We start from the raw sequence: 24,112 nt of genomic DNA, 5'->3' as shown, positions 1-24,112 counted from the left end.
GCTGGATTCACCATTCCCCAATATGATATCTACAAACTGAGAATAGACAAGGCCCGCCAAAAAACTTGTTTTCAGTAGGATGCAGGCAATAATAATAGAGACTAAAGCCACATTTCCCCTAAAAACAAGGCGATATGCTGAAAGACAGATTAGTTAGCAGAGGATGGTTTCGGTCCATCGACCTCTGGGTTATGGGCCCAGCACGCTTCCGCTGCGCCACTCTGCTTCTTGTTTGCAGTGATCACTGTTGATGTCAAGAGTTTGAGTGTGATATAACCAACTGCAATAGTGGGGTTTGAGGCGTTTTTTTAAGTTCTCTTACGGCGCCATTCTGGATTGCTAGACAAGGTGCAGGATAAAGGACGAGCAGCAAAGTCTGTAAGAACCTGTCCTTTAATAGTCCATTTGTAAGAAAGGGCCAGTTGAACTGGTACAGAGTTAATGCCCAAGGTCTTGGAAGTGAATCTAAAATTCCCCTCTCCTAGTAGTCCCACAAGACTTTGTTTAATGTTTAGTCTCCCTACGCCATTGCAGGCACCAATGTGAATTGAGCCCATGGTGTTCGGCCGGATAGACCAACACCTTACCACTTGTGAACCATGTCTTGGTATGCGTAAAGGTAAAGAAAGAGCTTTATTGGCAGGGCCTGCAACACAAAATGAAGCAACGTGCTCTGTGAATATACAAGTGAGCAAAGGGTTTTTAATCACGTTGCTCAATTGCCAGGTTGTTTGTGGTCAGTCTACTAATACCATTTCAGGCACGGATGGGGATTGAAGCCATGATTTTTGGTTTACAAGACCAACGCCTTACCACTTGGCCACCATGCCTCTTGACATGCTGATGGAAAGAAAGAACTCTATTGACATGTCCTGCTACTCAAAAGCAAGTATTGACACTGGCGCAGTCATAGAAACATGGGCGTTCCACAAAACAGAGTGGAGGCGGTGAGCTTTATCAACGGAACTGTGTGGGGAAGAAAATGGTTGCCTGAAAGAATGCTCCATGAGAGAGTTAAACATTGTGAGTGTGTGAAGATTCTACCTCTTTGTGCAGTTTGGCAACTAAGTTCTCAATGAGGCGCTGTTATCTTGAAAAAAGAAGCGCAGTGGCTGTTTCTAAAGTAAGATGAGAGAAAGCCCATTAAACTGCATTTTCAGTAGGAGGCATGCATTATTTAATGTCATGGCAATAATCTGCCCTGTCATCATCATAGTTAGCAGAGGATGGTTTCGATCCATCGACCTCTGGGTTATGGGCCCAGCACGCTTCCGCTGCGCCACTCTGCTTCTGTTGTCTTCTCTGTCAGTGTTTTTGGCACCAGTTTGAGTCTGATATACCTGCCTAAGCAGACCTAAGGTTTCAGGATAAATTGCCTGAAAATGCTCGCCTGAGAGAATGCTTCATGAAAGAGTTAAACAATACGGCCATTTAACATTCTACCTCTTTGTGCTGTTTGGCAAAGTGCTAAGTGCTTAATGAAGGTGCCGTTAGCATGAAAGAGAAGCTAAATGGCACAAGCCGGTGTTGTTTAAAGGGAGATAAATTTGTCATGCTAGCTAGACATTTTGATGGGCTTGAAAAACGAAAGTTTTTTTCGGCTGGATTCACCATTCCCCAATATGATATCTACAAACTGAGAATAGACAAGGCCCGCCAAAAAACTTGTTTTCAGTAGGATGCAGGCAATAATAATAGAGACTAAAGCCACATTTCCCCTAAAAACAAGGCGATATGCTGAAAGACAGATTAGTTAGCAGAGGATGGTTTCGGTCCATCGACCTCTGGGTTATGGGCCCAGCACGCTTCCGCTGCGCCACTCTGCTTCTTGTTTGCAGTGATCACTGTTGATGTCAAGAGTTTGAGTGTGATATAACCAACTGCAATAGTGGGGTTTGAGGCGTTTTTTTAAGTTCTCTTACGGCGCCATTCTGGATTGCTAGACAAGGTGCAGGATAAAGGACGAGCAGCAAAGTCTGTAAGAACCTGTCCTTTAATAGTCCATTTGTAAGAAAGGGCCAGTTGAACTGGTACAGAGTTAATGCCCAAGGTCTTGGAAGTGAATCTAAAATTCCCCTCTCCTAGTAGTCCCACAAGACTTTGTTTAATGTTTAGTCTCCCTACGCCATTGCAGGCACCAATGTGAATTGAGCCCATGGTGTTTGGCCGGATAGACCAACACCTTACCACTTGTGAACCATGTCTTGGTATGCGTAAAGGTAAAGAAAGAGCTTTATTGGCAGGGCCTGCAACACAAAATGAAGCAACGTGCTCTGTGAATATACAAGTGAGCAAAGGGTTTTTAATCACATTGCACTTGCCAGGTTGTTTGTGGTCAGTCTACCAATGCCATTTCAGGCACGGATGGGGATTGAACTCATGATTTTTGGTTTACAAGACCAACGCCTTACCACTTGGCCACCATGCCTCTTGACACCCTGATGGAAAGAAAGAACTCTATTGACATGTCCTGCTACTCAAAAGCAAGTATATACACTGGCGCAGTCATAGGAACATGGGCTTTCCACAAAACAGAGTGGAGGCGGTGAGCTTTATCAACGGAACTGTGTGGGGAAGAAAATGGTTGCCTGAAAGAATGCTCCAAGAGAGAGTTAAACATTGTGAGTGTGTGAAGATTCTACCTCTTTGTGCAGTTTGGCAAGTAAGTTCTCAATGAGGCGCTGTTAGCTTGAAAAAAGAAGCGCAGTGGCTTTTTCTAAAGTAAGATGAGAGAAAGCCCATTAAAGTGCATTTTCAGTAGGAGGCATGCATTATTTAATGTCATGGCAATAATCTGCCCTGTCATCATCATAGATAGCAGAGGATGGTTTCGATCCATCGACCTCTGGGTTATGGGCCCAGCACGCTTCCGCTGCGCCACTCTGCTTCTGTTGTCTTCTCTGTCAGTGTTTTTGGCACCAGTTTGAGTCTGATATACCTGCCTAAGCAGACCTAAGGTTTCAGGATAAATTGCCTGAAAATGCTCGCCTGAGAGAATGCTTCATGACAGAGTTAAACAATACGCCCATTTAACATTCTACCTCTTTGTGCTGTTTGGCAAAGTGCTAAGTGCTCAATGAAGGTGCCGTTAGCATGAAAGAGAAGCTAAATGGCACAAGCCGGTGTTGTTTAAAGGGAGATAAATTTGTCATGCTAGCTAGACATTTTGATGGGCTTGAAAAACGAAAGTTTTTTTCGGCTGGATTCACCATTCCCCAATATGATATCTACAAACTGAGAATAGACAAGGCCCGCCAAAAAACTTGTTTTCAGTAGGATGCAGGCAATAATAATAGAGACTAAAGCCACATTTCCCCTAAAAACAAGGCGATATGCTGAAAGACAGATTAGTTAGCAGAGGATGGTTTCGGTCCATCGACCTCTGGGTTATGGGCCCAGCACGCTTCCGCTGCGCCACTCTGCTTCTTGTTTGCAGTGATCACTGTTGATGTCAAGAGTTTGAGTGTGATATAACCAACTGCAATAGTGGGGTTTGAGGCGTTTTTTTAAGTTCTCTTACGGCGCCATTCTGGATTGCTAGACAAGGTGCAGGATAAAGGACGAGCAGCAAAGTCTGTAAGAACCTGTCCTTTAATAGTCCATTTGTAAGAAAGGGCCAGTTGAACTGGTACAGAGTTAATGCCCAAGGTCTTGGAAGTGAATCTAAAATTCCCCTCTCCTAGTAGTCCCACAAGACTTTGTTTAATGTTTAGTCTCCATACGCCATTGCAGGCACCAATGTGAATTGAGCCCATGGTGTTCGGCCGGATAGACCAACACCTTACCACTTGTGAACCATGTCTTGGTATGCGTAAAGGTAAAGAAAGAGCTTTATTGGCAGGGCCTGCAACACAAAATGAAGCAACGTGCTCTGTGAATATACAAGTGAGCAAAGGGTTTTTAATCACGTTGCTCAATTGCCAGGTTGTTTGTGGTCAGTCTACTAATACCATTTCAGGCACGGATGGGGATTGAAGCCATGATTTTTGGTTTACAAGACCAACGCCTTACCACTTGGCCACCATGCCTCTTGACATGCTGATGGAAAGAAAGAACTCTATTGACATGTCCTGCTACTCAAAAGCAAGTATTGACACTGGCGCAGTCATAGAAACATGGGCTTTCCACAAAACAGAGTGGAGGCGGTGAGCTTTATCAACGGAACTGTGTGGGGAAGAAAATGGTTGCCTGAAAGAATGCTCCATGAGAGAGTTAAACATTGTGAGTGTGTGAAGATTCTACCTCTTTGTGCAGTTTGGCAACTAAGTTCTCAATGAGGCGCTGTTATCTTGAAAAAAGAAGCGCAGTGGCTGTTTCTAAAGTAAGATGAGAGAAAGCCCATTAAACTGCATTTTCAGTAGGAGGCATGCATTATTTAATGTCATGGCAATAATCTGCCCTGTCATCATCATAGTTAGCAGAGGATGGTTTCGATCCATCGACCTCTGGGTTATGGGCCCAGCACGCTTCCGCTGCGCCACTCTGCTTCTGTTGTCTTCTCTGTCAGTGTTTTTGGCACCAGTTTGAGTCTGATATACCTGCCTAAGCAGACCTAAGGTTTCAGGATAAATTGCCTGAAAATGCTCGCCTGAGAGAATGCTTCATGAAAGAGTTAAACAATACGGCCATTTAACATTCTACCTCTTTGTGCTGTTTGGCAAAGTGCTAAGTGCTTAATGAAGGTGCCGTTAGCATGAAAGAGAAGCTAAATGGCACAAGCCGGTGTTGTTTAAAGGGAGATAAATTTGTCATGCTAGCTAGACATTTTGATGGGCTTGAAAAACGAAAGTTTTTTTCGGCTGGATTCACCATTCCCCAATATGATATCTACAAACTGAGAATAGACAAGGCCCGCCAAAAAACTTGTTTTCAGTAGGATGCAGGCAATAATAATAGAGACTAAAGCCACATTTCCCCTAAAAACAAGGCGATATGCTGAAAGACAGATTAGTTAGCAGAGGATGGTTTCGGTCCATTGACCTCTGGGTTATGGGCCCAGCACGGTTCCGCTGCGCCACTCTGCTTCTTGTTTGCAGTGATCACTGTTGATGTCAAGAGTTTGAGTGTGATATAACCAACTGCAATAGTGGGGTTTGAGGTGTTTTTTTAAGTTCTCTTACGGCGCCATTCTGGATTGCTAGACAAGGTGCAGGATAAAGGACGAGCAGCAAAGTCTGTAAGAACCTGTCCTTTAATAGTCCATTTGTAAGAAAGGGCCAGTTGAACTGGTACAGAATTAATGCCCAAGGTCTTGGAAGTGAATCTAAAATTCCCCTCTCCTAGTAGTCCCACAAGACTTTGTTTAATGTTTAGTCTCCCTACGCCATTGCAGGCACCAATGTGAATAGAGCCCATGGTGTTCGGCCGGATAGACCAACACCTTACCACTTGTGAACCATGTCTTGGTATGCGTAAAGGTAAAGAAAGAGCTTTATTGGCTGGGCCTGCAACACAAAATGAAGCAACGTGCTCTGTGAATATACAAGTGAGCAAAGGGTTTTTAATCACATTGCACTTGCCAGGTTGTTTGTGGTCAGTCTACCAATGCCATTTCAGGCACGGATGGGGATTGAACCCATGATTTTTGGTTTACAAGACCAACGCCTTACCACTTGGCCACCATGCCTCTTGACACGCTGATGGAAAGAAAGAACTCTATTGACATGTCCTGCTACTCAAAAGCAAGTATTGACACTGGCGCAGTCATAGGAACATGGGCTTTCCACAAAACAGAGTGAAGGCGGTGAGCTTTATCAACGGAACTGTGTGGGGAAGAAAATGGTTGCCTGAAAGAATGCTCCATGAGAGAGTTAAACATTGTGAGTGTGTGAAGATTCTACCTCTTTGTGCAGTTTGGCAACTAAGTTCTCAATGAGGCGCTGTTAGCTTGAAAAAAGAAGTGCAGTGGCTGACGCTGGGGTTGTTTCTAAAGTAAGATGAGAGAAAGCCCATTAAACTGCATTTTCAGTAGGAGGCATGCATTATTAAATGTCATGGCAATAATCTGCCCTGTCATCATCATAGTTAGCAGAGGATGGTTTCGAGCCATCGACCTCTGGGTTATGGGCCCAGCACGCTTCCGCTGCGCCACTCTGCTTCTGTTGTCTTCTCTGTCAGTGTTTTTGGCACCAGTTTGAGTCTGATATACCTGCCTAAGCAGACCAAAGGTTTCAGGATAAATTGCCTGAAAATGCTCGCCTGAGAGAATGCTTCATGACAGAGTTAAACAATACGCCCATTTAACATTCTACCTCTTTGTGCTGTTTGGCAAAGTGCTAAGTGCTCAATGAAGGTGCCGTTAGCATGAAAGAGAAGCTAAATGGCACAAGCCGGTGTTGTTTAAAGGGAGATAAATTTGTCATGCTAGCTAGACATTTTGATGGGCTTGAAAAACGAAAGTTTTTTTCGGCTGGATTCACCATTCCCCAATATGATATCTACAAACTGAGAATAGACAAGGCCCGCCAAAAAACTTGTTTTCAGTAGGATGCAGGCAATAATAATAGAGACTAAAGCCACATTTCCCCTAAAAACAAGGCGATATGCTGAAAGACAGATTAGTTAGCAGAGGATGGTTTCGGTCCATCGACCTCTGGGTTATGGGCCCAGCACGCTTCCGCTGCGCCACTCTGCTTCTTGTTTGCAGTGATCACTGTTGATGTCAAGAGTTTGAGTGTGATATAACCAACTGCAATAGTGGGGTTTGAGGCGTTTTTTTAAGTTCTCTTACGGCGCCATTCTGGATTGCTAGACAAGGTGCAGGATAAAGGACGAGCAGCAAAGTCTGTAAGAACCTGTCCTTTAATAGTCCATTTGTAAGAAAGGGCCAGTTGAACTGGTACAGAGTTAATGCCCAAGGTCTTGGAAGTGAATCTAAAATTCCCCTCTCCTAGTAGTCCCACAAAACTTTGTTTAATGTTTAGTCTCCCTACGCCATTGCAGGCACCAATGTGAATTGAGCCCATGGTGTTCGGCCGGATAGACCAACACCTTACCACTTGTGAACCATGTCTTGGTATGCGTAAAGGTAAAGAAAGAGCTTTATTGGCTGGGCCTGCAACACAAAATGAAGCAATGTGCTCTGTGAATATACAAGTGAGCAAAGGGTTTTTAATCACATTGCACTTGCCAGGTTGTTTGTGGTCAGTCTACCAATGCCATTTCAGGCACGGATGGGGATTGAACCCATGATTTTTGGTTTACAAGACCAACGCCTTACCACTTGGCCACCATGCCTCTTGACACGCTGATGGAAAGAAAGAACTCTATTGACATGTCCTGCTACTCAAAAGCAAGTATTGACACTGGCGCAGTCATAGGAACATGGGCTTTCCACAAAACAGAGTGAAGGCGGTGAGCTTTATCAACGGAACTGTGTGGGGAAGAAAATGGTTGCCTGAAAGAATGCTCCATGAGAGAGTTAAACATTGTGAGTGTGTGAAGATTCTACCTCTTTGTGCAGTTTGGCAACTAAGTTCTCAATGAGGCGCTGTTAGCTTGAAAAAAGAAGCGCAGTGGCTGACGCTGGGGTTGTTTCTAAAGTAAGATGAGAGAAAGCCCATTAAACTGCATTTTCAGTAGGAGGCATGCATTATTAAATGTCATGGCAATAATCTGCCCTGTCATCATCATAGTTAGCAGAGGATGGTTTCGAGCCATCGACCTCTGGGTTATGGGCCCAGCACGCTTCCGCTGCGCCACTCTGCTTCTGTTGTCTTCTCTGTCAGTGTTTTTGGCACCAGTTTGAGTCTGATATACCTGCCTAAGCAGACCAAAGGTTTCAGGATAAATTGCCTGAAAATGCTCGCCTGAGAGAATGCTTCATGACAGAGTTAAACAATACGCCCATTTAACATTCTACCTCTTTGTGCTGTTTGGCAAAGTGCTAAGTGCTCAATGAAGGTGCCGTTAGCATGAAAGAGAAGCTAAATGGCACAAGCCGGTGTTGTTTAAAGGGAGATAAATTTGTCATGCTAGCTAGACATTTTGATGGGCTTGAAAAACGAAAGTTTTTTTCGGCTGGATTCACCATTCCCCAATATGATATCTACAAACTGAGAATAGACAAGGCCCGCCAAAAAACTTGTTTTCAGTAGGATGCAGGCAATAATAATAGAGACTAAAGCCACATTTCCCCTAAAAACAAGGCGATATGCTGAAAGACAGATTAGTTAGCAGAGGATGGTTTCGGTCCATCGACCTCTGGGTTATGGGCCCAGCACGCTTCCGCTGCGCCACTCTGCTTCTTGTTTGCAGTGATCACTGTTGATGTCAAGAGTTTGAGTGTGATATAACCAACTGCAATAGTGGGGTTTGAGGCGTTTTTTTAAGTTCTCTTACGGCGCCATTCTGGATTGCTAGACAAGGTGCAGGATAAAGGACGAGCAGCAAAGTCTGTAAGAACCTGTCCTTTAATAGTCCATTTGTAAGAAAGGGCCAGTTGAACTGGTACAGAGTTAATGCCCAAGGTCTTGGAAGTGAATCTAAAATTCCCCTCTAGTAGTCCCACAAAACTTTGTTTAATGTTTAGTCTCCTACGCCATTGCAGGCACCAATGTGAATTGAGCCCATGGTGTTCGGCCGGATAGACCAACACCTTACCACTTGTGAACCATGTATTGGTATGCGTAAAGGTAAAGAAAGAGCTTTATTGGCAGGGCCTGCAACACAAAATGAAGCAACGTGCTCTGTGAATATACAAGTGAGCAAAGGGTTTTTAATCACATTGCACTTGCCAGGTTGTTTGTGGTCAGTCTACCAATGCCATTTCAGGCACGGATGGGGATTGAACCCATGATTTTTGGTTTACAAGACCAACGCCTTACCACTTGGCCACCATGCCTCTTGACATGCTGATGGAAAGAAAGAACTCTATTGACATGTCCTGCTACTCAAAAGCAAGTATTGACACTGGCGCAGTCATAGGAACATGGGCTTTCCACAAAACAGAGTGGAGGCGGTGAGCTTTATCAACGGAACTGTGTGGGGAAGAAAATGGTTGCCTGAAAGAATGCTCCATGAGAGAGTTAAACATTGTGAGTGTGTGAAGAGTCTACCTCTTTGTGCAGTTTGGCAACTAAGTTCTCAATGAGGCGCTGTTAGCTTGAAAAAAGAAGCGCAGTGGCTGTTTCTAAAGTAAGATGAGAGAAAGCCCATTAAACTGCATTTTCAGTAGGAGGCATGCATTATTTAATGTCATGGCAATAATCTGCCCTGTCATCATCATAGTTAGCAGAGGATGGTTTCGATCCATCGACCTCTGGGTTATGGGCCCAGCACGCTTCCGCTGCGCCATCTGCTTCTGTTGTCTTCTCTGTCAGTGTTTTTGGCACCAGTTTGAGTCTGATATACCTGCCTAAGCAGACCTAAGGTTTCAGGATAAATTGCCTGAAAATGCTCGCCTGAGAGAATGCTTCATGACAGAGTTAAACAATACGGCCATTTAACATTCTACCTCTTTGTGCTGTTTGGCAAAGTGCTAAGTGCTTAATGAAGGTGCCGTTAGCATGAAAGAGAAGCTAAATGGCACAAGCCGGTGTTGTTTAAAGGGAGATAAATTTGTCATGCTAGCTAGACATTTTGATGGGCTTGAAAAACGAAAGTTTTTTTCGGCTGGATTCACCATTCCCCAATATGATATCTACAAACTGAGAATAGACAAGGTCCGCCAAAAAACTTGTTTTCAGTAGGATGCAGGCAATAATAATAGAGACTAAAGCCACATTTCCCCTAAAAACAAGGCGATATGCTGAAAGACAGATTAGTTAGCAGAGGATGGTTTCGGTCCATCGACCTCTGGGTTATGGGCCCAGCACGCTTCCGCTGCGCCACTCTGCTTCTTGTTTGCAGTGATCACTGTTGATGTCAAGAGTTTGAGTGTGATATAACCAACTGCAATAGTGGGGTTTGAGGCGTTTTTTTAAGTTCTCTTACGGCGCCATTCTGGATTGCTAGACAAGGTGCAGGATAAAGGACGAGCAGCAAAGTCTGTAAGAACCTGTCCTTTAATAGTCCATTTGTAAGAAAGGGCCAGTTGAACTGGTACAGAGTTAATGCCCAAGGTCTTGGAAGTGAATCTAAAATTCCCCTCTCCTAGTAGTCCCACAAGACTTTGTTTAATGTTTAGTCTCCCTACGCCATTGCAGGCACCAATGTGAATTGAGCCCATGGTGTTTGGCCGGATAGACCAACACCTTACCACTTGTGAACCATGTCTTGGTATGCGTAAAGGTAAAGAAAGAGCTTTATTGGCAGGGCCTGCAACACAAAATGAAGCAACGTGCTCTGTGAATATACAAGTGAGCAAAGGGTTTTTAATCACATTGCACTTGCCAGGTTGTTTGTGGTCAGTCTACCAATGCCATTTCAGGCACGGATGGGGATTGAACTCATGATTTTTGGTTTACAAGACCAACGCCTTACCACTTGGCCACCATGCCTCTTGACACCCTGATGGAAAGAAAGAACTCTATTGACATGTCCTGCTACTCAAAAGCAAGTATATACACTGGCGCAGTCATAGGAACATGGGCTTTCCACAAAACAGAGTGGAGGCGGTGAGCTTTATCAACGGAACTGTGTGGGGAAGAAAATGGTTGCCTGAAAGAATGCTCCAAGAGAGAGTTAAACATTGTGAGTGTGTGAAGATTCTACCTCTTTGTGCAGTTTGGCAAGTAAGTTCTCAATGAGGCGCTGTTAGCTTGAAAAAAGAAGCGCAGTGGCTTTTTCTAAAGTAAGATGAGAGAAAGCCCATTAAAGTGCATTTTCAGTAGGAGGCATGCATTATTTAATGTCATGGCAATAATCTGCCCTGTCATCATCATAGATAGCAGAGGATGGTTTCGATCCATCGACCTCTGGGTTATGGGCCCAGCACGCTTCCGCTGCGCCACTCTGCTTCTGTTGTCTTCTCTGTCAGTGTTTTTGGCACCAGTTTGAGTCTGATATACCTGCCTAAGCAGACCTAAGGTTTCAGGATAAATTGCCTGAAAATGCTCGCCTGAGAGAATGCTTCATGACAGAGTTAAACAATACGCCCATTTAACATTCTACCTCTTTGTGCTGTTTGGCAAAGTGCTAAGTGCTCAATGAAGGTGCCGTTAGCATGAAAGAGAAGCTAAATGGCACAAGCCGGTGTTGTTTAAAGGGAGATAAATTTGTCATGCTAGCTAGACATTTTGATGGGCTTGAAAAACGAAAGTTTTTTTCGGCTGGATTCACCATTCCCCAATATGATATCTACAAACTGAGAATAGACAAGGCCCGCCAAAAAACTTGTTTTCAGTAGGATGCAGGCAATAATAATAGAGACTAAAGCCACATTTCCCCTAAAAACAAGGCGATATGCTGAAAGACAGATTAGTTAGCAGAGGATGGTTTCGGTCCATCGACCTCTGGGTTATGGGCCCAGCACGCTTCCGCTGCGCCACTCTGCTTCTTGTTTGCAGTGATCACTGTTGATGTCAAGAGTTTGAGTGTGATATAACCAACTGCAATAGTGGGGTTTGAGGCGTTTTTTTAAGTTCTCTTACGGCGCCATTCTGGATTGCTAGACAAGGTGCAGGATAAAGGACGAGCAGCAAAGTCTGTAAGAACCTGTCCTTTAATAGTCCATTTGTAAGAAAGGGCCAGTTGAACTGGTACAGAGTTAATGCCCAAGGTCTTGGAAGTGAATCTAAAATTCCCCTCTCCTAGTAGTCCCACAAGACTTTGTTTAATGTTTAGTCTCCCTACGCCATTGCAGGCACCAATGTGAATTGAGCCCATGGTGTTCGGCCGGATAGACCAACACCTTACCACTTGTGAACCATGTCTTGGTATGCGTAAAGGTAAAGAAAGAGCTTTATTGGCAGGGCCTGCAACACAAAATGAAGCAACGTGCTCTGTGAATATACAAGTGAGCAAAGGGTTTTTAATCACGTTGCTCAATTGCCAGGTTGTTTGTGGTCAGTCTACTAATACCATTTCAGGCACGGATGGGGATTGAAGCCATGATTTTTGGTTTACAAGACCAACGCCTTACCACTTGGCCACCATGCCTCTTGACATGCTGATGGAAAGAAAGAACTCTATTGACATGTCCTGCTACTCAAAAGCAAGTATTGACACTGGCGCAGTCATAGAAACATGGGCTTTCCACAAAACAGAGTGGAGGCGGTGAGCTTTATCAACGGAACTGTGTGGGGAAGAAAATGGTTGCCTGAAAGAATGCTCCATGAGAGAGTTAAACATTGTGAGTGTGTGAAGATTCTACCTCTTTGTGCAGTTTGGCAACTAAGTTCTCAATGAGGCGCTGTTATCTTGAAAAAAGAAGCGCAGTGGCTGTTTCTAAAGTAAGATGAGAGAAAGCCCATTAAACTGCATTTTCAGTAGGAGGCATGCATTATTTAATGTCATGGCAATAATCTGCCCTGTCATCATCATAGTTAGCAGAGGATGGTTTCGATCCATCGACCTCTGGGTTATGGGCCCAGCACGCTTCCGCTGCGCCACTCTGCTTCTGTTGTCTTCTCTGTCAGTGTTTTTGGCACCAGTTTGAGTCTGATATACCTGCCTAAGCAGACCTAAGGTTTCAGGATAAATTGCCTGAAAATGCTCGCCTGAGAGAATGCTTCATGAAAGAGTTAAACAATACGGCCATTTAACATTCTACCTCTTTGTGCTGTTTGGCAAAGTGCTAAGTGCTTAATGAAGGTGCCGTTAGCATGAAAGAGAAGCTAAATGGCACAAGCCGGTGTTGTTTAAAGGGAGATAAATTTGTCATGCTAGCTAGACATTTTGATGGGCTTGAAAAACGAAAGTTTTTTTCGGCTGGATTCACCATTCCCCAATATGATATCTACAAACTGAGAATAGACAAGGCCCGCCAAAAAACTTGTTTTCAGTAGGATGCAGGCAATAATAATAGAGACTAAAGCCACATTTCCCCTAAAAACAAGGCGATATGCTGAAAGACAGATTAGTTAGCAGAGGATGGTTTCGGTCCATTGACCTCTGGGTTATGGGCCCAGCACGGTTCCGCTGCGCCACTCTGCTTCTTGTTTGCAGTGATCACTGTTGATGTCAAGAGTTTGAGTGTGATATAACCAACTGCAATAGTGGGGTTTGAGGTGTTTTTTTAAGTTCTCTTACGGCGCCATTCTGGATTGCTAGACAAGGTGCAGGATAAAGGACGAGCAGCAAAGTCTGTAAGAACCTGTCCTTTAATAGTCCATTTGTAAGAAAGGGCCAGTTGAACTGGTACAGAATTAATGCCCAAGGTCTTGGAAGTGAATCTAAAATTCCCCTCTCCTAGTAGTCCCACAAGACTTTGTTTAATGTTTAGTCTCCCTACGCCATTGCAGGCACCAATGTGAATAGAGCCCATGGTGTTCGGCCGGATAGACCAACACCTTACCACTTGTGAACCATGTCTTGGTATGCGTAAAGGTAAAGAAAGAGCTTTATTGGCTGGGCCTGCAACACAAAATGAAGCAACGTGCTCTGTGAATATACAAGTGAGCAAAGGGTTTTTAATCACATTGCACTTGCCAGGTTGTTTGTGGTCAGTCTACCAATGCCATTTCAGGCACGGATGGGGATTGAACCCATGATTTTTGGTTTACAAGACCAACGCCTTACCACTTGGCCACCATGCCTCTTGACACGCTGATGGAAAGAAAGAACTCTATTGACATGTCCTGCTACTCAAAAGCAAGTATTGACACTGGCGCAGTCATAGGAACATGGGCTTTCCACAAAACAGAGTGAAGGCGGTGAGCTTTATCAACGGAACTGTGTGGGGAAGAAAATGGTTGCCTGAAAGAATGCTCCATGAGAGAGTTAAACATTGTGAGTGTGTGAAGATTCTACCTCTTTGTGCAGTTTGGCAACTAAGTTCTCAATGAGGCGCTGTTAGCTTGAAAAAAGAAGTGCAGTGGCTGACGCTGGGGTTGTTTCTAAAGTAAGATGAGAGAAAGCCCATTAAACTGCATTTTCAGTAGGAGGCATGCATTATTAAATGTCATGGCAATAATCTGCCCTGTCATCATCATAGTTAGCAGAGGATGGTTTCGAGCCATCGACCTCTGGGTTATGGGCCCAGCACGCTTCCGCTGCGCCACTCTGCTTCTGTTGTCTTCTCTGTCAGTGTTTTTGGCACCAGTTTGAGTCTGATATACCTGCCTAAGCAGACCAAAGGTTTCAGGATAAATTGCCTGAAAATGCTCGCCTGAGAGAATGCTTCATGACAGAGTTAAACAATACGCCCATTTAACATTCTACCTCTTTGTGCTGTTTGGCAAAGTGCTAAGTGCTCAATGAAGGTGCCGTTAGCATGAAAGAGAAGCTAAATGGCACAAGCCGGTGTTGTTTAAAGGGAGATAAATTTGTCATGCTAGCTAGACATTTTGATGGGCTTGAAAAACGAAAGTTTTTTTCGGCTGGATTCACCATTCCCCAATATGATATCTACAAACTGAGAATAGACAAGGCCCGCCAAAAAACTTGTTTTCAGTAGGATGCAGGCAATAATAATAGAGACTAAAGCCACATTTCCCCTAAAAACAAGGCGATATGCTGAAAGACAGATTAGTTAGCAGAGGATGGTTTCGGTCCATCGACCTCTGGGTTATGGGCCCAGCACGCTTCCGCTGCGCCACTCTGCTTCTTGTTTGCAGTGATCACTGTTGATGTCAAGAGTTTGAGTGTGATATAACCAACTGCAATAGTGGGGTTTGAGGCGTTTTTTTAAGTTCTCTTACGGCGCCATTCTGGATTGCTAGACAAGGTGCAGGATAAAGGACGAGCAGCAAAGTCTGTAAGAACCTGTCCTTTAATAGTCCATTTGTAAGAAAGGGCCAGTTGAACTGGTACAGAGTTAATGCCCAAGGTCTTGGAAGTGAATCTAAAATTCCCCTCTCCTAGTAGTCCCACAAAACTTTGTTTAATGTTTAGTCTCCCTACGCCATTGCAGGCACCAATGTGAATTGAGCCCATGGTGTTCGGCCGGATAGACCAACACCTTACCACTTGTGAACCATGTCTTGGTATGCGTAAAGGTAAAGAAAGAGCTTTATTGGCTGGGCCTGCAACACAAAATGAAGCAATGTGCTCTGTGAATATACAAGTGAGCAAAGGGTTTTTAATCACATTGCACTTGCCAGGTTGTTTGTGGTCAGTCTACCAATGCCATTTCAGGCACGGATGGGGATTGAACCCATGATTTTTGGTTTACAAGACCAACGCCTTACCACTTGGCCACCATGCCTCTTGACACGCTGATGGAAAGAAAGAACTCTATTGACATGTCCTGCTACTCAAAAGCAAGTATTGACACTGGCGCAGTCATAGGAACATGGGCTTTCCACAAAACAGAGTGAAGGCGGTGAGCTTTATCAACGGAACTGTGTGGGGAAGAAAATGGTTGCCTGAAAGAATGCTCCATGAGAGAGTTAAACATTGTGAGTGTGTGAAGATTCTACCTCTTTGTGCAGTTTGGCAACTAAGTTCTCAATGAGGCGCTGTTAGCTTGAAAAAAGAAGCGCAGTGGCTGACGCTGGGGTTGTTTCTAAAGTAAGATGAGAGAAAGCCCATTAAACTGCATTTTCAGTAGGAGGCATGCATTATTTAATGTCATGGCAATAATCTGCCCTGTCATCATCATAGTTAGCAGAGGATGGTTTCGATCCATCGACCTCTGGGTTATGGGCCCAGCACGCTTCCGCTGCGCCACTCTGCTTCTGTTGTCTTCTCTGTCAGTGTTTTTGGCACCAGTTTGAGTCTGATATACCTGCCTAAGCAGACCTAAGGTTTCAGGATAAATTGCCTGAAAATGCTCGCCTGAGAGAATGCTTCATGAAAGAGTTAAACAATACGGCCATTTAACATTCTACCTCTTTGTGCTGTTTGGCAAAGTGCTAAGTGCTTAATGAAGGTGCCGTTAGCATGAAAGAGAAGCTAAATGGCACAAGCCGGTGTTGTTTAAAGGGAGATAAATTTGTCATGCTAGCTAGACATTTTGATGGGCTTGAAAAACGAAAGTTTTTTTCGGCTGGATTCACCATTCCCCAATATGATATCTACAAACTGAGAATAGACAAGGCCCGCCAAAAAACTTGTTTTCAGTAGGATGCAGGCAATAATAATAGAGACTAAAGCCACATTTCCCCTAAAAACAAGGCGATATGCTGAAAGACAGATTAGTTAGCAGAGGATGGTTTCGGTCCATTGACCTCTGGGTTATGGGCCCAGCACGGTTCCGCTGCGCCACTCTGCTTCTTGTTTGCAGTGATCACTGTTGATGTCAAGAGTTTGAGTGTGATATAACCAACTGCAATAGTGGGGTTTGAGGTGTTTTTTTAAGTTCTCTTACGGCGCCATTCTGGATTGCTAGACAAGGTGCAGGATAAAGGACGAGCAGCAAAGTCTGTAAGAACCTGTCCTTTAATAGTCCATTTGTAAGAAAGGGCCAGTTGAACTGGTACAGAATTAATGCCCAAGGTCTTGGAAGTGAATCTAAAATTCCCCTCTCCTAGTAGTCCCACAAGACTTTGTTTAATGTTTAGTCTCCCTACGCCATTGCAGGCACCAATGTGAATAGAGCCCATGGTGTTCGGCCGGATAGACCAACACCTTACCACTTGTGAACCATGTCTTGGTATGCGTAAAGGTAAAGAAAGAGCTTTATTGGCTGGGCCTGCAACACAAAATGAAGCAACGTGCTCTGTGAATATACAAGTGAGCAAAGGGTTTTTAATCACATTGCACTTGCCAGGTTGTTTGTGGTCAGTCTACCAATGCCATTTCAGGCACGGATGGGGATTGAACCCATGATTTTTGGTTTACAAGACCAACGCCTTACCACTTGGCCACCATGCCTCTTGACACGCTGATGGAAAGAAAGAACTCTATTGACATGTCCTGCTACTCAAAAGCAAGTATTGACACTGGCGCAGTCATAGGAACATGGGCTTTCCACAAAACAGAGTGAAGGCGGTGAGCTTTATCAACGGAACTGTGTGGGGAAGAAAATGGTTGCCTGAAAGAATGCTCCATGAGAGAGTTAAACATTGTGAGTGTGTGAAGATTCTACCTCTTTGTGCAGTTTGGCAACTAAGTTCTCAATGAGGCGCTGTTAGCTTGAAAAAAGAAGTGCAGTGGCTGACGCTGGGGTTGTTTCTAAAGTAAGATGAGAGAAAGCCCATTAAACTGCATTTTCAGTAGGAGGCATGCATTATTAAATGTCATGGCAATAATCTGCCCTGTCATCATCATAGTTAGCAGAGGATGGTTTCGAGCCATCGACCTCTGGGTTATGGGCCCAGCACGCTTCCGCTGCGCCACTCTGCTTCTGTTGTCTTCTCTGTCAGTGTTTTTGGCACCAGTTTGAGTCTGATATACCTGCCTAAGCAGACCAAAGGTTTCAGGATAAATTGCCTGAAAATGCTCGCCTGAGAGAATGCTTCATGACAGAGTTAAACAATACGCCCATTTAACATTCTACCTCTTTGTGCTGTTTGGCAAAGTGCTAAGTGCTCAATGAAGGTGCCGTTAGCATGAAAGAGAAGCTAAATGGCACAAGCCGGTGTTGTTTAAAGGGAGATAAATTTGTCATGCTAGCTAGACATTTTGATGGGCTTGAAAAACGAAAGTTTTTTTCGGCTGGATTCACCATTCCCCAATATGATATCTACAAACTGAGAATAGACAAGGCCCGCCAAAAAACTTGTTTTCAGTAGGATGCAGGCAATAATAATAGAGACTAAAGCCACATTTCCCCTAAAAACAAGGCGATATGCTGAAAGACAGATTAGTTAGCAGAGGATGGTTTCGGTCCATCGACCTCTGGGTTATGGGCCCAGCACGCTTCCGCTGCGCCACTCTGCTTCTTGTTTGCAGTGATCACTGTTGATGTCAAGAGTTTGAGTGTGATATAACCAACTGCAATAGTGGGGTTTGAGGCATTTTTTTAAGTTCTCTTACGGCGCCATTCTGGATTGCTAGACAAGGTGCAGGATAAAGGACGAGCAGCAAAGTCTGTAAGAACCTGTCCTTTAATAGTCCATTTGTAAGAAAGGGCCAGTTGAACTGGTACAGAGTTAATGCCCAAGGTCTTGGAAGTGAATCTAAAATTCCCCTCTCCTAGTAGTCCCACAAAACTTTGTTTAATGTTTAGTCTCCCTACGCCATTGCAGGCACCAATGTGAATTGAGCCCATGGTGTTCGGCCGGATAGACCAACACCTTACCACTTGTGAACCATGTCTTGGTATGCGTAAAGGTAAAGAAAGAGCTTTATTGGCTGGGCCTGCAACACAAAATGAAGCAATGTGCTCTGTGAATATACAAGTGAGCAAAGGGTTTTTAATCACATTGCACTTGCCAGGTTGTTTGTGGTCAGTCTACCAATGCCATTTCAGGCACGGATGGGGATTGAACCCATGATTTTTGGTTTACAAGACCAACGCCTTACCACTTGGCCACCATGCCTCTTGACACGCTGATGGAAAGAAAGAACTCTATTGACATGTCCTGCTACTCAAAAGCAAGTATTGACACTGGCGCAGTCATAGGAACATGGGCTTTCCACAAAACAGAGTGAAGGCGGTGAGCTTTATCAACGGAACTGTGTGGGGAAGAAAATGGTTGCCTGAAAGAATGCTCCATGAGAGAGTTAAACATTGTGAGTGTGTGAAGATTCTACCTCTTTGTGCAGTTTGGCAACTAAGTTCTCAATGAGGCGCTGTTAGCTTGAAAAAAGAAGCGCAGTGGCTGACGCTGGGGTTGTTTCTAAAGTAAGATGAGAGAAAGCCCATTAAACTGCATTTTCAGTAGGAGGCATGCATTATTAAATGTCATGGCAATAATCTGCCCTGTCATCATCATAGTTAGCAGAGGATGGTTTCGAGCCATCGACCTCTGGGTTATGGGCCCAGCACGCTTCCGCTGCGCCACTCTGCTTCTGTTGTCTTCTCTGTCAGTGTTTTTGGCACCAGTTTGAGTCTGATATACCTGCCTAAGCAGACCAAAGGTTTCAGGATAAATTGCCTGAAAATGCTCGCCTGAGAGAATGCTTCATGACAGAGTTAAACAATACGCCCATTTAACATTCTACCTCTTTGTGCTGTTTGGCAAAGTGCTAAGTGCTCAATGAAGGTGCCGTTAGCATGAAAGAGAAGCTAAATGGCACAAGCCGGTGTTGTTTAAAGGGAGATAAATTTGTCATGCTAGCTAGACATTTTGATGGGCTTGAAAAACGAAAGTTTTTTTCGGCTGGATTCACCATTCCCCAATATGATATCTACAAACTGAGAATAGACAAGGCCCGCCAAAAAACTTGTTTTCAGTAGGATGCAGGCAATAATAATAGAGACTAAAGCCACATTTCCCCTAAAAACAAGGCGATATGCTGAAAGACAGATTAGTTAGCAGAGGATGGTTTCGGTCCATCGACCTCTGGGTTATGGGCCCAGCACGCTTCCGCTGCGCCACTCTGCTTCTTGTTTGCAGTGATCACTGTTGATGTCAAGAGTTTGAGTGTGATATAACCAACTGCAATAGTGGGGTTTGAGGCGTTTTTTTAAGTTCTCTTACGGCGCCATTCTGGATTGCTAGACAAGGTGCAGGATAAAGGACGAGCAGCAAAGTCTGTAAGAACCTGTCCTTTAATAGTCCATTTGTAAGAAAGGGCCAGTTGAACTGGTACAGAGTTAATGCCCAAGGTCTTGGAAGTGAATCTAAAATTCCCCTCTAGTAGTCCCACAAAACTTTGTTTAATGTTTAGTCTCCTACGCCATTGCAGGCACCAATGTGAATTGAGCCCATGGTGTTCGGCCGGATAGACCAACACCTTACCACTTGTGAACCATGTATTGGTATGCGTAAAGGTAAAGAAAGAGCTTTATTGGCAGGGCCTGCAACACAAAATGAAGCAACGTGCTCTGTGAATATACAAGTGAGCAAAGGGTTTTTAATCACATTGCACTTGCCAGGTTGTTTGTGGTCAGTCTACCAATGCCATTTCAGGCACGGATGGGGATTGAACCCATGATTTTTGGTTTACAAGACCAACGCCTTACCACTTGGCCACCATGCCTCTTGACATGCTGATGGAAAGAAAGAACTCTATTGACATGTCCTGCTACTCAAAAGCAAGTATTGACACTGGCGCAGTCATAGGAACATGGGCTTTCCACAAAACAGAGTGGAGGCGGTGAGCTTTATCAACGGAACTGTGTGGGGAAGAAAATGGTTGCCTGAAAGAATGCTCCATGAGAGAGTTAAACATTGTGAGTGTGTGAAGAGTCTACCTCTTTGTGCAGTTTGGCAACTAAGTTCTCAATGAGGCGCTGTTAGCTTGAAAAAAGAAGCGCAGTGGCTGTTTCTAAAGTAAGATGAGAGAAAGCCCATTAAACTGCATTTTCAGTAGGAGGCATGCATTATTTAATGTCATGGCAATAATCTGCCCTGTCATCATCATAGTTAGCAGAGGATGGTTTCGATCCATCGACCTCTGGGTTATGGGCCCAGCACGCTTCCGCTGCGCCACTCTGCTTCTGTTGTCTTCTCTGTCAGTGTTTTTGGCAGCAGTTTGAGTCTGATATACCTGCCTAAGCAGACCTAAGGTTTCAGGATAAATTGCCTGAAAATGCTCGCCTGAGAGAATGCTTCATGACAGAGTTAAACAATACGCCCATTTAACATTCTACCTCTTTGTGCTGTTTGGCAAAGTGCTAAGTGCTCAATGAAGGTGCCGTTAGCATGAAAGAGAAGCTAAATGGCACAAGCCGGTGTTGTTTAAAGGGAGATAAATTTGTCATGCTAGCTAGACATTTTGATGGGCTTGAAAAACGAAAGTTTTTTTCGGCTGGATTCACCATTCCCCAATATGATATCTACAAACTGAGAATAGACAAGGCCCGCCAAAAAACTTGTTTTCAGTAGGATGCAGGCAATAATAATAGAGACTAAAGCCACATTTCCCCTAAAAACAAGGCGATATGCTGAAAGACAAATTAGTTAGCAGAGGATGGTTTCGGTCCATCGAGCTCTGGGTTATGGGCCCAGCATGCTTCCGCTGCGCCACTCTGCTTCTTGTTTGCAGTGATCACTGTTGATGTCAAGAGTTTGAGTGTGATATAACCAACTGCAATAGTGGGGTTTGAGGCGTTTTTTTAAGTTCTCTTACGGCGCCATTCTGGATTGCTAGACAAGGTGCAGGATAAAGGACGAGCAGCAAAGTCTGTAAGAACCTGTCCTTTAATAGTCCATTTGTAAGAAAGGGCCAGTTGAACTGGTACAGAGTTAATGCCCAAGGTCTTGGAAGTGAATCTAAAATTCCCCTCTCCTAGTAGTCCCACAAGACTTTGTTTAATGTTTAGTCTCCCTACGCCATTGCAGGCACCAATGTGAATAGAGCCCATGGTGTTCGGCCGGATAGACCAACACCTTACCACTTGTGAACCATGTCTTGGTATGCGTAAAGGTAAAGAAAGAGCTTTATTGGCTGGGCCTGCAACACAAAATGAAGCAATGTGCTCTGTGCACATACAAGTGAGCAAAGGGTTTTTAATCACATTGCACTTGCCAGGTTGTTTGTGGTCAGTCTACCAATGCCATTTCAGGCACGGATGGGGATTGAACCCATGATTTTTGGTTTACAAGACCAACGCCTTACCACTTGGCCCACCATGCCTCTTGACACGCTGATGGAAAGAAAGAACTCTATTGACATGTCCTGCTACTCAAAAGCAAGTATTGACACTGGCGCAGTCATAGGAACATGGGCTTTCCACAAAACAGAGTGGAGGCGGTGAGCTTTATCAACGGAACTGTGTGGGGAAGAAAATGGTTGCCTGAAAGAATGCTCCATGAGAGAGTTAAACATTGTGAGTGTGTGAAGATTCTACCTCTTTGTGCAGTTTGGCAACTAAGTTCTCAATGAGGCGCTGTTAGCTTGAAAAAAGAAGCGCAGTGGCTGACGCTGGGGTTGTTTCCAAAGTAAGATGAGAGAAAGCCCATTGAACTGGATTTTCAGTAGGAAGCATGCATTATTTAATGTCATGGCAATAATCTGCCCTGTCATCATCATAGTTAGCAGAGGATGGTTTCGATCCATCGACCTCTGGGTTATGGGCCCAGCACGCTTCCGCTGCGCCACTCTGCTTCTGTTGTCTTCACTGTCAGTGTTTTTGGCACCAGTTTGAGTCTGATATACCTGCCTAAGCAGACCTAAGGTTTCAGGATAAATTGCCTGAAAATGCTCGCCTGAGAGAATGCTTCATGACAGAGTTAAACAATACGCCCATTTAACATTCTACCTCTTTGTGCTGTTTGGCAAAGTGCTAAGTGCTCAATGAAGGTGCCGTTAGCATGAAAGAGAAGCTAAATGGCACAAGCCGGTGTTGTTTAAAGGGAGATAAATTTGTCATGCTAGCTAGACATTTTGATGGGCTTGAAAAACGAAAGTTTTTTTCGGCTGGATTCACCATTCCCCAATATGATATCTACAAACTGAGAATAGACAAGGCCCGCCAAAAAACTTGTTTTCAGTAGGATGCAGGCAATAATAATAGAGACTAAAGCCACATTTCCCCTAAAAACAAGGCGATATGCTGAAAGACAGATTAGTTAGCAGAGGATGGTTTCGATCCATCGACCTCTAGGTTATGGGCCCAGCACGCTTCCGCTGCGCCACTCTGCTTCTTGTTTGCAGTGATCACTGTTGATGTCAAGAGTTTGAGTGTGATATAACCAACTGCAATAGTGGGGTTTGAGGCGTTTTTTTAAGTTCTCTTACGGCGCCATTCTGGATTGCTAGACAAGGTGCAGGATAAAGGACGAGCAGCAAAGTCTGTAAGAACCTGTCCTTTAATAGTCCATTTGTAAGAAAGGGCCAGTTGAACTGGTACAGAGTTAATGCCCAAGGTCTTGGAAGTGAATCTAAAATTCCCCTCTCCTAGTAGTCCCACAAGACTTTGTTTAATGTTTAGTCTCCCTACGCCATTGCAGGCACCAATGTGAATTGAGCCCATGGTGTTCGGCCGGATAGACCAACACCTTACCACTTGTGAACCATGTCTTGGTATGCGTAAAAGTAAAGAAAGAGCTTTATTGGCTGGGCCTGCAACACAAAATGAAGCAATGTGCTCTGTGCACATACAAGTGAGCAAAGGGTTTTTAATCACATTGCACTTGCCAGGTTGTTTGTGGTCAGTCTACCAATGCCATTTCAGGCACGGATGGAGATTGAACCCATGATTTTTGGTTTACAAGACCAACGCCTTACCACTTGGCCCACCATGCCTCTTGACACGCTGATGGAAAGAAAGAACTCTATTGACATGTCCTGCTACTCAAAAGCATGTATTGACACTGGCGCAGTCATAGGAACATGGGCTTTCCACAAAACAGAGTGGAGGCGGTGAGCTTTATCAACGGAACTGTGTGGGGAAGAAAATGGTTGCCTGAAAGAATGCTCCATGAGAGAGTTAAACATTGTGAGTGTGTGAAGATTCTACCTCTTTGTGCAGTTTGGCAACTAAGTTCTCAATGAGGCGCTGTTAGCTTGAAAAAAGAAGCGCAGTGGCTGACGCTGGGGTTGTTTCCAAAGTAAGATGAGAGAAAGCCCATTGAACTGGATTTTCAGTAGGAAGCATGCATTATTTAATGTCATGGCAATAATCTGCCCTGTCATCATCATAGTTAGCAGAGGATGGTTTCGATCCATCGACCTCTGGGTTATGGGCCCAGCACGCTTCCGCTGCGCCACTCTGCTTCTGTTGTCTTCACTGTCAGTGTTTTTGGCACCAGTTTGAGTCTGATATACCTGCCTAAGCAGACCTAAGGTTTCAGGATAAATTGCCTGAAAATGCTCGCCTGAGAGAATGCTTCATGACAGAGTTAAACAATACGCCCATTTAACATTCTACCTCTTTGTGCTGTTTGGCAAAGTGCTAAGTGCTCAATGAAGGTGCCGTTAGCATGAAAGAGAAGCTAAATGGCACAAGCCGGTGTTGTTTAAAGGGAGATAAATTTGTCATGCTAGCTAGACATTTTGATGGGCTTGAAAAACGAAAGTTTTTTTCGGCTGGATTCACCATTCCCCAATATGATATCTACAAACTGAGAATAGA

At 44.3% G+C, this 24,112-nt stretch overlaps 27 non-coding genes across 27 annotated transcripts; all 27 read right to left on the bottom strand.

The window, feature by feature from the left end:
- Window positions 1-758: 758 nt before the first annotated feature.
- Window positions 759-830, bottom strand: trnat-ugu (transfer RNA threonine (anticodon UGU)). The gene has a single exon. It is a non-coding gene; the product is annotated as a tRNA-Thr (tRNA).
- A 387-nt stretch (window positions 831-1,217) lies between these two features.
- Window positions 1,218-1,289, bottom strand: trnam-cau (transfer RNA methionine (anticodon CAU)). The gene has a single exon. It is a non-coding gene; the product is annotated as a tRNA-Met (tRNA).
- A 1,067-nt stretch (window positions 1,290-2,356) lies between these two features.
- Window positions 2,357-2,428, bottom strand: trnat-ugu (transfer RNA threonine (anticodon UGU)). Its single transcript has one exon. It is a non-coding gene; the product is annotated as a tRNA-Thr (tRNA).
- A 387-nt stretch (window positions 2,429-2,815) lies between these two features.
- trnam-cau (transfer RNA methionine (anticodon CAU)) lies at window positions 2,816-2,887 on the bottom strand. Its single transcript has one exon. It is a non-coding gene; the product is annotated as a tRNA-Met (tRNA).
- A 1,069-nt stretch (window positions 2,888-3,956) lies between these two features.
- On the bottom strand, window positions 3,957-4,028 carry trnat-ugu (transfer RNA threonine (anticodon UGU)). Its single transcript has one exon. It is a non-coding gene; the product is annotated as a tRNA-Thr (tRNA).
- A 387-nt stretch (window positions 4,029-4,415) lies between these two features.
- On the bottom strand, window positions 4,416-4,487 carry trnam-cau (transfer RNA methionine (anticodon CAU)). The gene has a single exon. It is a non-coding gene; the product is annotated as a tRNA-Met (tRNA).
- A 1,067-nt stretch (window positions 4,488-5,554) lies between these two features.
- On the bottom strand, window positions 5,555-5,626 carry trnat-ugu (transfer RNA threonine (anticodon UGU)). The gene has a single exon. It is a non-coding gene; the product is annotated as a tRNA-Thr (tRNA).
- A 399-nt stretch (window positions 5,627-6,025) lies between these two features.
- Window positions 6,026-6,097, bottom strand: trnam-cau (transfer RNA methionine (anticodon CAU)). The gene has a single exon. It is a non-coding gene; the product is annotated as a tRNA-Met (tRNA).
- Window positions 6,098-7,164: 1,067 nt separating this feature from the next.
- Window positions 7,165-7,236, bottom strand: trnat-ugu (transfer RNA threonine (anticodon UGU)). The gene has a single exon. It is a non-coding gene; the product is annotated as a tRNA-Thr (tRNA).
- A 399-nt stretch (window positions 7,237-7,635) lies between these two features.
- On the bottom strand, window positions 7,636-7,707 carry trnam-cau (transfer RNA methionine (anticodon CAU)). The gene has a single exon. It is a non-coding gene; the product is annotated as a tRNA-Met (tRNA).
- Window positions 7,708-8,770: 1,063 nt separating this feature from the next.
- Window positions 8,771-8,842, bottom strand: trnat-ugu (transfer RNA threonine (anticodon UGU)). Its single transcript has one exon. It is a non-coding gene; the product is annotated as a tRNA-Thr (tRNA).
- A 1,525-nt stretch (window positions 8,843-10,367) lies between these two features.
- trnat-ugu (transfer RNA threonine (anticodon UGU)) lies at window positions 10,368-10,439 on the bottom strand. Its single transcript has one exon. It is a non-coding gene; the product is annotated as a tRNA-Thr (tRNA).
- A 387-nt stretch (window positions 10,440-10,826) lies between these two features.
- Window positions 10,827-10,898, bottom strand: trnam-cau (transfer RNA methionine (anticodon CAU)). Its single transcript has one exon. It is a non-coding gene; the product is annotated as a tRNA-Met (tRNA).
- Window positions 10,899-11,967: 1,069 nt separating this feature from the next.
- On the bottom strand, window positions 11,968-12,039 carry trnat-ugu (transfer RNA threonine (anticodon UGU)). The gene has a single exon. It is a non-coding gene; the product is annotated as a tRNA-Thr (tRNA).
- Window positions 12,040-12,426: 387 nt separating this feature from the next.
- On the bottom strand, window positions 12,427-12,498 carry trnam-cau (transfer RNA methionine (anticodon CAU)). Its single transcript has one exon. It is a non-coding gene; the product is annotated as a tRNA-Met (tRNA).
- A 1,067-nt stretch (window positions 12,499-13,565) lies between these two features.
- On the bottom strand, window positions 13,566-13,637 carry trnat-ugu (transfer RNA threonine (anticodon UGU)). The gene has a single exon. It is a non-coding gene; the product is annotated as a tRNA-Thr (tRNA).
- A 399-nt stretch (window positions 13,638-14,036) lies between these two features.
- On the bottom strand, window positions 14,037-14,108 carry trnam-cau (transfer RNA methionine (anticodon CAU)). Its single transcript has one exon. It is a non-coding gene; the product is annotated as a tRNA-Met (tRNA).
- Window positions 14,109-15,175: 1,067 nt separating this feature from the next.
- Window positions 15,176-15,247, bottom strand: trnat-ugu (transfer RNA threonine (anticodon UGU)). Its single transcript has one exon. It is a non-coding gene; the product is annotated as a tRNA-Thr (tRNA).
- A 399-nt stretch (window positions 15,248-15,646) lies between these two features.
- trnam-cau (transfer RNA methionine (anticodon CAU)) lies at window positions 15,647-15,718 on the bottom strand. Its single transcript has one exon. It is a non-coding gene; the product is annotated as a tRNA-Met (tRNA).
- A 1,067-nt stretch (window positions 15,719-16,785) lies between these two features.
- On the bottom strand, window positions 16,786-16,857 carry trnat-ugu (transfer RNA threonine (anticodon UGU)). The gene has a single exon. It is a non-coding gene; the product is annotated as a tRNA-Thr (tRNA).
- Window positions 16,858-18,395: 1,538 nt separating this feature from the next.
- Window positions 18,396-18,467, bottom strand: trnat-ugu (transfer RNA threonine (anticodon UGU)). The gene has a single exon. It is a non-coding gene; the product is annotated as a tRNA-Thr (tRNA).
- A 1,534-nt stretch (window positions 18,468-20,001) lies between these two features.
- On the bottom strand, window positions 20,002-20,073 carry trnat-ugu (transfer RNA threonine (anticodon UGU)). The gene has a single exon. It is a non-coding gene; the product is annotated as a tRNA-Thr (tRNA).
- Window positions 20,074-20,460: 387 nt separating this feature from the next.
- Window positions 20,461-20,532, bottom strand: trnam-cau (transfer RNA methionine (anticodon CAU)). The gene has a single exon. It is a non-coding gene; the product is annotated as a tRNA-Met (tRNA).
- Window positions 20,533-21,599: 1,067 nt separating this feature from the next.
- On the bottom strand, window positions 21,600-21,672 carry trnat-ugu (transfer RNA threonine (anticodon UGU)). The gene has a single exon. It is a non-coding gene; the product is annotated as a tRNA-Thr (tRNA).
- Window positions 21,673-22,071: 399 nt separating this feature from the next.
- trnam-cau (transfer RNA methionine (anticodon CAU)) lies at window positions 22,072-22,143 on the bottom strand. Its single transcript has one exon. It is a non-coding gene; the product is annotated as a tRNA-Met (tRNA).
- Window positions 22,144-23,210: 1,067 nt separating this feature from the next.
- trnat-ugu (transfer RNA threonine (anticodon UGU)) lies at window positions 23,211-23,283 on the bottom strand. The gene has a single exon. It is a non-coding gene; the product is annotated as a tRNA-Thr (tRNA).
- A 399-nt stretch (window positions 23,284-23,682) lies between these two features.
- On the bottom strand, window positions 23,683-23,754 carry trnam-cau (transfer RNA methionine (anticodon CAU)). The gene has a single exon. It is a non-coding gene; the product is annotated as a tRNA-Met (tRNA).
- Window positions 23,755-24,112: the final 358 nt, after the last annotated feature.

This window comes from Oryzias latipes, chromosome 18 (genome assembly GCF_053564925.1).
Source record: "Oryzias latipes strain Hd-rR chromosome 18, Olatipes_Hd-rR_3.1".
In the NCBI taxonomy this organism is placed as follows: Eukaryota; Metazoa; Chordata; class Actinopteri; order Beloniformes; family Adrianichthyidae; genus Oryzias; species Oryzias latipes.
Note: the sequence above shows the minus strand (reverse complement) of the source record. Positions and strands in the feature narration are given on the sequence as shown.